Consider the following 11,256-nt stretch of genomic DNA (forward strand, 5'->3'; position numbering starts at 1 on the left):
AAAGGAAGGACCAGGAATTGGAAAAGGAACACTTAATTTCTCTTTTGAATTGCGAATCTTAAATACTTTTGGTGACCGCTGCATATTCGTATGTGATAATATGCATTGGTCAGATCCAGAGTCGCCATGAAAGCGTCCTTCCTTAGCAGGTTTATCGCGGACTTTAGCGTCTCCATTTTGAAACGTTTGTACTGGAGATGACGTTTTAGGCCTTTGAGATGACGTTTTAGGCCTTTTAGATTTATAATTGCTCTGTACGAGCCATTTGGTTTTCCTACCAGAAATACTGGAGAATAAAAACCTGTTCTTTCTTCTCCTGGAGGGACTGGAACAATGGCCTCTTTTTGAAGCAGAATCATCACCTGGTCTAAGCGAAAAGGCTGAACTGTTTTCGGAACTTTGGTGATCTGGAAAACATCTAGAGGTAGGGAAGAAAACTCTAGTTTTGAACCTGCTGATATTACGTCTAATACCCAAGGGGACCTGGAAATTTTCTCCCAAGCAGGAATTATTTTTTTTTGTCTTCCTCCCACCTGGCTTCTGGCATCATTGGTTTGTAGATTTCTGGGAGGAATTTGTTGGGTTAAAGAGAAAACCTTTGCCTCTTCCTCTACCAGTCTGCCATCTGGATGAAAAAAACATTTTTTCTGATCCCGTCTTCCCCTTGTGGATGAGCTGAAATTTCGTTTTTGACGAAAATTTCTGGGTTCTGATGGAAATCCTTTTTTCTTATTTGTGGCTTTCTCTAGGATGTCATCGAATACGGATCCGAAAATCCTATCACCCTCACAGGGGATATTGCATAATTTATTTTTGATGCTGAATCCCCTGACCAGGATCTCAGCCACACTGCTCTTCTAGTGGCATTAGAGAGGGCCGTCGACTTAGCTACCAATTTTATAGTGTCAACAGAAGCATCGGCTAAAAAATTGGCCGCCTGTTTAAACATGGGTAAGGAAGCAATGATGTCCTCCCTTGGGGTTCCTGTCATCAAATGCTCCTCTAGTTGGTTAACATAATCATAGATCTTGCCGTATAAGTGGACGCTACACCTAGTCTTAAAATAGTCATAGATGCTTCCCAGGATCTTTTTAGGAAAGCTTCACTCTTTTTGTCCATCGGGTCTTTTAAGAGACCTAGATCCTCAAAGGGGAGTGCCGATTTTTTTGTTATTTTTGCTACAGGGGCATCCACTTTTGGACATTTATCCCGAAAGGTGGCGTCTTCCGAAAAAGGATATTTCCTTTTTAGGATCCTGGAGACCCCGGGTCTTTTCTCTAGGTCAGTCCACTCCTTATTAATAAGTTTAGTAATATTTGAATGTAGGGGTAAAACTATTTTCCTTTTTTCTCCCAATCCCCTAAACATAAGGTCCTGCACAGATTTTGACTGTTTAGATTCTTCTAGGTATAACGTTGCCCTTATTGTTTTTAGTAGGGAGTCAGTGTCCTCTATGGAACAAAGTGGACGACCAGACTCGTCCTCGTCGGTCCCAGAAGGTAACTCTCCTTCATCAAAATCATCCTCTTGTAGATCAACTTCAGAGGGTGCGGACATAACAGACATGGAAGTAGATGGTTTTTGAGATGTGGATGCTAACTTAAGGTCCACAGCGCTGCTCACTTCTTTGATAGTGTTTCTAATATTATCCAGAAGAGAAGGAGATTCTTCAGACACAATCTTTTCCAGACATTTCACACAAAGGGGTTTCTTATGACCGGAAGGCAGTCCTTTTTTACAAGTGGAGCACTTTTTGACACGCTGAGAAGATTCAGCAGATTTTTTGAGTCTCCCTGACCTAGGGAATATATTAAAAAAGTGCATACAGAAAGCAACAGCCTTAGTCATAACGATTGATATGGATAGACCCTCACCCCTGGTGAAAAAGATTGTATTCTGCCCAAATGTGAGAATCCGTGAACACACATCATAAAAAACCTCCCAAGAGTAGCAGAGCTTACTGGGCTGTTGGCTTTAGACGGGTCTGCAGATTTACGGACGCTGTCTGACTCCCCTGATGCCGACATGTTACCAGCACAGCTGTTCAGCAGGACGCTGGAACACTTCCCTCCTTTCTTATAAACTGCTCGTTGGCTAAGGGGAAGTACGTCATGTAGATGCGTCCCTGCAGTTCCGGTCTGCTGCGAGATCTCGCCTGCCACCTGACCCACCCATCCTAACGCGATATTTCGCACGGACGCTGCCTGGGACTGCCTCCACCGGAGGACTTATTCCTGAGATGCAGGAAGGACCGCACCGCGAGCCCCGCGACCCTGCTCTCCTGCCCAGCACACTTTCTTTTTCAGATCTTCAGCCGGGCAAAGCAATAAATGATTCCTGCTGGAGCTCACCAGCAGGAGGATCTCCATGTATCCCCAGAGGGACAGGAAACAACTGAAGCAGGTAAAGGAAGGGGGCTATTTAAAGATCTCCACATTGTTTCCTGTCCCTGGGGAGGCGGGGTAATCCTTCTGTCAATCGTGCCACTGTGGAGGCGTTTGGAAAAGGTGCCTTAAGTAACCACAGGTTTTCAGCCATTGGCTGGTAAAGAGTGGAGTACAGGTGCACAGGCCCTTTAAGAGCCAGGGTGCTCACGCACCTTATGGGTCAGTTAAGAAGGCCTGGCAGCCAGATGTTGACTGCAGCCTCCAATGAGGGACACAAAACTCCAACGGCCAGCCCTGTTACTTGGCGGCAAGAAAGTATCATCGCGGCTTGGCCACCAGACAGTGGTATGGTGAGTGATACAATGCCCATGTCCACCCCAGATGGCGGGATGGCAGTGGACATGGAGCGCCACCATAACAAAAACATGTTGCATAAAACAAGACTGAACACAAGATATTCACAGCCTTTCTACAGATCATAGAGAACATTTCATGAGACCTTATCTCCATCTACCTGATCATCCTGTGGGACATTGTCATGTTCTTCTGAACCATCCTGTGGAAGAAGAGGACTGGGACATCTCTCCGGTGTTATCTTACTGGATCTAACTGTAGGAAACACATTCAGTGACTGAGTTCATTCCTTACATACAGATAATGAGAGGACGTGTGTATTTTGTCATGTCTATTACCTGGTGATGTGAGAGGCCAGTGATCCTCCATCATGAAGTCCTTGTACAGATCTTTGTGTCCTTCTAAATACTCCCACTCATCCATGGAGAAATAGACGGTGACATCCTGACACCTTATAGGAACCTGACAACACAATGGTACAGTCATTACCCAGATCCCTTCATAGCGTTCCTGTATAATGTCCCAGCATTCCCAGCAGTGTCACCTCTCCAGTCAGCAGCTCAATCATCTTGTTGGTGAGTTCTAGGATCTTCTCTCTATTGATGTCCCCATGTTTATGGGGGTGAGATTGAGGCCCTGTGATTGGGCTCAGGGTTCTTCCCCATCCTTCAGACACAGGGGCCTGACAGCACCCACTAGAGGTCTTCTTCACTACTGTGTAGTCCTGGACATGGAGAGACACATTAATAAATATCACTCCATACATCTCCAGAGACCCTCACCTCTCCAGTCATGTCCATCTGTTAGTAACATAGATAAGATGATGTAATATGACATCATCAGAATCTCTCACCTCTCCAGTAAGACGGAAGAGGATCTCTAGGGTGAGATTTATTATACTCTCCGCCATCTTGTCTCTGTCCCTATCCATCCTTGACGGGTCAATCAGGAGAAGGATCTTATATAGAAGATATCCACTGAGCAGATCCTATATTGTAAGAACCTGAATGGAAAGGAGATGAGACAATGTAAAAGCCTACAAAATCCCATGTAAAATACAATTACTGGAGATAATAAGAGGACACATCAGCAGTGAATAGACCCTGATAGTGGTCAATGTGTCTACATCTCAGGACTCCACAATAACGAGGTGTCGGTCCCATCTTTGAGGTGTTTATACATACTGACATTATCTATGTAACCAATGTTGTCACTGCAGCAATGTGAAGAAACTGAAGGGATCCATGGAAGCATCAGCACAGGAAAGGAGAGGAATTTAAAGGGGTTCTGCAGTTCTTTTCAACTGATGAGCTATCCTCTGGATAGATCATCAGAATCTTATCAGTAGGGGTCCGATACCCGGGACCCCTGCCGATCATCTGTTTGAGAAGGCAGCAGCGCTCCAGGAGCGCCGCGGCCCTCACTATGTTTCCCTCAGGCCCAGTGACGTCATGACAAGTATCACTGGCCTGGGCGGGGCTAAACCCCATTCAAGTGAACAGAGCCGAGCCCCGCCCAGGCCACTGATACTAGTCCTGATCAAAAGTTTAAGACCACTTGAAAAATGGCAAAAAATCTTATTTAGCATAGCTCAACAAGGTTCCAAGTAGAGCTTCAACATTCAACAAAAAGAAAAGGGAGTGAGACCAAAAAAAATTTGAGCATTCAATTTAATGAAAACAACGAATAAACTGAAACAGGCTGTTTTTCAGCTGATCAAAAGTTTAGGACCACACCTCCAAAAAAAACTAACCCCCCCCAAAACAGAAATCCAACTTCCAAAACATGAACTTAATAATGAGCAGCTCTGCCGTTATTGTTTATTACTTAAAAAATTCGTTTCGGCATGCTTGATGCAAGCGTTTCCATGAGGTGAGTGGGAACATTTCTCCAAGTGGTGAAGATGGCTGCACGAAGGCCATCTACTGTCTGGAACTGTTGTCCATTTTTGTAAACTTCCCTTGCCATCCATCCCCAAAGGTTCTCAATTGGATTTAGATCAGGGGAACACGCAGGATGGGCCAAAAGAGTGATGTTATTCTCCTGGAAGAAGTCCCTTGTCCTGCGGGCATTGTGTACTGTAGCGTTGTCCTGTTGAAAAACCCAGTCATTACCACACAGACGAGGGCCCTCAGTCATGAGGAATGCTCTCTGCAACATCTGGACATAGCCAGCGGCCGTTTAACGCCGCTGCACTTCCTGAAGCTCCATTGTTCCACTGAAGGAAAAAGCACCCCCAACCATTATGGCGCCCCCTCCACTGTGGCGCGTAGAAAACATCTCAGGTGGGATCTGCTTGTCATGCCAGTATCGTTGGAAACCATCAGGACCATCCAGGTTACATTTTTTCTCATCAGAGAATAAAACTTTCTTCCACCTTTGAATGTCCCATGTTTGGTGCTCTCTTGCAAAGTCCAAACGAGCAGTTCTGTGGCGTTCAAAGAGACGAGGTCTTTGAAGACATTTTTTGTTTTTGAAGCCCTTCAGTCTCAGATGCCATCTGATGGTTATGGGGCTGCAGTCAGCACCAGTAAGGGCCTTAATTTGGGTCGAGGATCGTCCAGTGTCTTGACGGACAGCCAATTGGATCCTCCGGCTCAGTGCTGATGAAATTTTTTTGGGTCTTCCACTTGACTTTTTTGTTCCATAACCCTCAGGATCATTTAAGAAATTCCAAATGACTGTCTTACTGCGTCCCATCTCAGCAGGGATGGCGCGCTGAGAGAGACCCTGCTTATGCAGTTCAACAACCTGACCACGTTCAAAAAGAGAGTCGTTTTGCTTTTGCCATCACAATGTGTGACTACCTGATTTGGCCTTTTAAAGGCATGTGGTGCTAAGATTTGGATCAGCTGAAAAACAGCCTGTTTCAGTTTAATCGTTATTTTCAATTAATTGAATGCTCAAAAAATGTTTTGTCTCACTCTCATTTCTTCTTGTTGAAGCTCTACTTGGAACCTTGTTAAGATCCAACAATGTAAAATATAATTTTTTTGCCATTTTTAAAGTGGTCTTAAACTTTTGATCAGGACTGTGCTAGTCGTGACGTCACTGGGCCTTAGGGAAACAGAGAGAGGGCCGCAGTGACCCTGGAGCGCCGCTGGCTTCTCAAACAGATGATCGTAGGGGGTACCGGGTGTTGGACCCCGCTGATCAGATGCTGATGATCTATCCAGAGGATAGATCATCAGTTAAAAAGAACTGCAGAACCTCTTTAACACACATTCAGCTGACACTTTTTTTGACTGCTGGGCAATCTAATCACATAAACCACGACCCACATTTCCTATGTTGGGTGTGAATTTTGGCAAAATTGGCACCAAAATCTGCTGCATTTAGGACACATTTTGGCAGATCTCATTATATTTATGAAAAACGGCATTGCGGAAAATGGGTGCGACCTCATGGTGAAGGTTTAAGAGGAGCACTAAAATTTGGGCACTAAATTTTGTTATAAAGTAAACCAAAGGACAGTCTGGCAGATCTTTTGGATTTGTAAATCTTTTAGGCCCCTTTCACACGAGCGAGTTTTCCGCAAGGGTGCAATGCGTGATGCGAACGCATCGCGCCCGCACTGAATCCGGATACATTCATTTCAATGAGTCTGTGTACATGATCGTTGTTTTTCACGCATCACTCGTGCGTGAAAATCGAAGCATGTTCTATATTCTGTGTTTTTCACGCAATGCTGGCCCCATAGAAGTGAATGGGGCTGCATGAAAAACGCATCGAATCCACAAGCAAGTGCGGATGCAATGCGATTTTCACTGATGTTGATGTTGTTTATAAACATTCAGTTTTTATCATGTGCATGAAAAACGCATCAATGCGCATTTTACCCGTGCGACAAAAACTGAACCACTGAATGCAATCGCAGACAAAACTGACTGAAATTGCTTGCGAAATGGTGCGAGTTTTCCTGAACGTATCCGGACCAAATCCAGATCGTTCGTGTGAAAGGGGCCTTAAGCCCCTTTCGGAGCGTGTCCTGGGCGGAAATCATGCTCCGTGTGTGAGCGTGATTCCTTGTTCTGGACACTGGTCGTTTCATAGAAGCGCATGTCACAGCATTATAAATCAGTATAATTCAGTAGATACAGGTCAGGCAGAGACACACTGCATTATAAATCAGTATAATTCAGTACAAACAGGTCAGGCAGAGACACACAGTATTATAAATCAGTATAATTCAGTAGATACAGGTCAGGCAGAGACACACAGGATTATAAATCAGTATAATTCAGTAGATACAGGTCAGGCAGAGACACACAGCATTATAAATCAGTATAATTCAGCAGATACAGGTCAGGCAGAGACACACAGCATTATAAATCAGTATAATTCAGCAGATACAGGTCAGGCAGAGACACACAGCATTATAAATCAGTATAATTCAGCAGATTCAGGTCAGGCAGAGACACACAGCATTATAAATCAGTATAATTCAGCAGATACAGGTCAGGTAGAGACACACAGCATTATAAATCAGTATAATTCAATAGATACAGGTCAGGCAGAGACACACAGCATTATAAATCAGTATAATTCAGTAGATACAGGTTAGGCAGAGACACACAGCATTATAAATCAGTATAATGCCGTGTTCTTCTGGGAAACGAGCAGTGTCCAGAATGGGAAATCACCCTAACAAATGGAGAGTGATTTCTGCAGAGGACACGCTCGTCTCTGAAAGGGGCCCTAGCTCACTGGTTCTCAGCCCGGTACATCTGGAGGAAACCGACTGCTGCACTGAGAATGGACAGGACTGGAGTTTGGTGATCTCCATAAATGTCAGACAGACAACAGCAGAAGCCGAGGCTGGTGGAAAGACAGGAAATCAGGGGAAAGTGTCTCATTAATGATCATTTTGGAGTTGACTGTCCTAGTCCCATGTCACCCTCCAAACTGCTCTTTATTCCCCATCCTACAAGTCTGCACCTTCACCTGGCGCCATCTTGTCTCCTGTATAACAGACCAGAGGTTCCAGTATGGCTTCTGTACATCCGGCATCTTCCTGTCTCCTAATAACCCCTATTCTGAGTCCGGCAGCCTCGTCCCGGTCACTAGAAGCCGACTGTGCGGCTCCTTATACAAGCCTTCTACCCAATCACTGAGAGCCGGAACCCTGAATGCTACACCGACCTCACAGTCACATGACCTCAAGGGAGCCCGTACATTCTAGACATGATCTACAATTATACACAACGTGTTCAAAGGAGCTCAACCGGGACACAAGCACAGCCCGCTTTACCACTTAGCTACGATATTCTAATATACAACCAACGGCCGGCTTTAATATCAATTATTTATTAAATCAGAAATCTGCAAACATATGTAGACAAATATAAAACCTCGAACATATATACAAAAAATATGTATAGTTTCACCATGCATGGATTATAAAAACTATTTAAATCCTGTAATTGAATGATAGTCACGGTTAGTGTTGAGCGAACTTGTGTTTTGAGTTCGGCTTCTAAAGTTCGGGTTATCGAAGAATCGCATTATGGATTCAAAATTCTGTTATGGTCCGTGGTAGCGGAATCAATAACGCGATTCTTCGATAACCCGAACCCGAACTTTAGACGCCGAACTTAAAACACAAGTTCGCTCAACACTAGTCACGGTCCCTTTCATATATATTACAGTATACACAAATTGCTCAACATGTACTATATAATTGAAATATGTGAAGAAATCGCAATATGTGAATAGCGATGTACAATATTTTCTATAGACCCTTGCCCAGGAAAATTGCAATATGTGTATGGTGACTTATATAGGTCTCCAACACTAAATAGGAGGGTATAATGGGAAATTATAGTACATAAAGAAATTGCAACGTATGAATGGGAGTGTACTGCTATATGGTGCATATGGACGAAAATGGTAATAAGTTCATGTGAATGATGGTTCGGTCCAGTTTAATATATCCAGATAATTTAGTCCGATCCAGATTTTAGATTAAGAGGTGAACTCAATATAAGGAGTAATCCGTGCCTGATGGAAGAAACCAGTAGTATTGAGTGTGAATATTCAAATAGAGAATTTTAATCGCGAATATCGCCACTTCGAGAATTCGAGAATATTTAGAATATAGTGCTATATATATTCGTATTCGCGAATAGTGTTGAATATTCTAATCGCGAATATATTACATTGCCGATTTTCGCAATCAAGTAAACAATGACTGGAGATCACGGACCAATTTATGGCAAATATTCAGCCAAAAATTATCTAAATATTGCAAATTCGAATATTGCCTATGCCGCTCATCACTAGAAACCAGTATAGGTTTCGAAACGCGTATGGTGACATTGGTGGCAACACATTGGAATCCAAGTGGAAAAGACCCCTTGTATTAAAGAAGAAAGATACCGATATACAGCTAATCGGGCGTCTCGGAACTCTGAGTCCGCATGAGCGATGAAGTAAGTGTCGACACTAGCGCTGAAGACCAGCTACGGGACGAAGCAGCTGTGAGAGACGCGCAGCCGCGTATGTATCAGAACACCATCTGAACGGGTCCACACGCTGGTAAGCGAGACTACTAGTGACTCTTGGTGTATACTGATCGATAATACATTGTGTGAAATCTGCACATGCTGGTACACAAAGTGCAAACTCTATTGGAGGCATCTAAACATCTCAAGGGGCTGCATTAATCATTACACACCGTAATTGCAGGATTGTCCATGTATATAAGACCGCCATATAAAGAGTGAAAGCAGCTGCGTGAGCTCCGCAGAAGATAGGAGGAAGGGACCGTGACTATCATTGAATGACAGGATTTAAGTTGTTTTTATACGTAATCCATGCATGGTGAAACTATACATATTCTTAGTATATATGTTCAAGGTTTTATATTGGTCTACATAGGTTTGCAGATTTGTGATAAGCTGGCCATTGATATATTAGCATTCTAGACATCACCCTGATAGAAATAGCTGGAAAAGGCAAGAGCACCCCCCCGGGCCCCACTAAGGGCTCATTCACACGAACGTGTGCTGCCCGTTGCCGTATTGCGGACCGCATTTGCGGATCCGCAATACATGGGCACTGTTCCGTGTGCATTCTGCATCACAGATGCGGACCCATTCACTTCAACGGGTCAGCAAATCCAGAGATACGGAAGGGAACACTACTGAGTGCTTCCTGGGGTTACGTTCCGTGCCTCGGCACCGCAAAAAGATAGAACATGCTCTATCTTTTTGCGGAACGGACCTGGTGGGGATTCAGCCTGCAGCGGCTTCTGTCCAGCCCAATCCCAGCACTGACACTGGGAATAAAGGCAATCACTGCCCGTCCCATTATAGTCACTGGGCTCCGGCAGAACGTTCCTCTAGTGGGAAACTAACGGAAGAGAAGTCACCGACCAAACACTGACTGTGTGAACGAGGCCTAATCCTGACAGACAGGAGGAAAGTGCACATACCTCCACTGGAGACCAGAGACTGGTGGGCTAAAGGACCTTTCATGATGTCATGGCCATGTGACCCTGTGTGGGAGGAGTCAGGCTCCAGGCTGTGCTGCTGGAGGAGGCAAAGGACCTTTCATGATGTCATGACCATGTGTGGGAGGAGTCAGGCTCCAGTGTGTGCTGCTGGAGGAGGGAAAGGACCTTTCATGATGTCATGGCCATGTGACCATGTATGGGAGGAGTCAGGGGTCACATGACCAGGTTACCCAGGAGCCTGCTGTGCTGGTTGGGTTGTTCCTAGATTGTCCAGGCTTTGTTGAGTTGCTCCCCGCAGCCCATACATTCTAGGCAGTTCAGCAGTGCAGTGTCTAGAAGGTGCAGAGTTCTGGGGGTCTTGCACTGCAGCCCATACAGTCTAGGCCGCTTCAGAGCTGAAATGCCGAGAACAGACCTCCAGACTGTGGACATGAAGAAAGAGGGACACATCGCAGCAATTTGTATCCGCACTAGGCCACGCCTCTAACTCCGCCCAAAACATAACTATACACCTAATCCCACCCAGTCCTCTTAATGCTCCCACATAGTAATTATTCCCCCTTCATGCCACCGCACAGTATTTATGCCCACATTCTGTCTTTGCAGTAATATGCCTAGTTATGTGCCCCAGTAATATGCCCAGCTGTGCCCTCAGTAATATGCCCACATTGTGCCCCCAGTAATATGCCCAGTTATGTGCCCCCAGTAATATGCCCAGCTGTGCCCACAGTAATATGCCCAGCTGTGCCCCCAGTACATTCCTACACCTATGTACCACCCAAAAGTATCACTAAAAGGGGCCCTGTAGCCTTGTTGCTTCATTGCAACTGGTGTCACAAAACAAGTACTTTCTACCTATAAGACACACCTAGGTTTTTGAGGAGGAAAATAAGAAAAAAACATGAACCAAAAGGTGTGCTTTAGGTGGGTTTTGAACTAATGGTGGTCTGTGGATGACACTATTATGGGGGATCTGTGGATGGCACTGTTATGGGAGGGGGATCTGTGGATGGCACATATATAGCATCTTATGCTATACAGTTGCAAGGAAAAGTATGA

At 44.7% G+C, this 11,256-nt stretch overlaps 1 long non-coding RNA gene across 1 annotated transcript; it reads right to left on the reverse strand.

Moving 5' to 3' along the window:
- Positions 1–3,447: 3,447 nt before the first annotated feature.
- Positions 3,448–10,250, reverse strand: LOC121004565. The gene is made up of 3 exons (XR_005779762.1): positions 10,177–10,250; positions 3,595–3,744; positions 3,448–3,465 (listed from the first exon to the last, which is right to left on the reverse strand). It is a non-coding gene; the product is annotated as an uncharacterized LOC121004565 (long non-coding RNA).
- Between the last annotated feature and the right edge of the window lie 1,006 nt (positions 10,251–11,256).

The sequence above is a fragment of the Bufo bufo genome, chromosome 6 (genome assembly GCF_905171765.1).
Source record: "Bufo bufo chromosome 6, aBufBuf1.1, whole genome shotgun sequence".
NCBI lineage: Eukaryota > Metazoa > Chordata > Amphibia > Anura > Bufonidae > Bufo > Bufo bufo.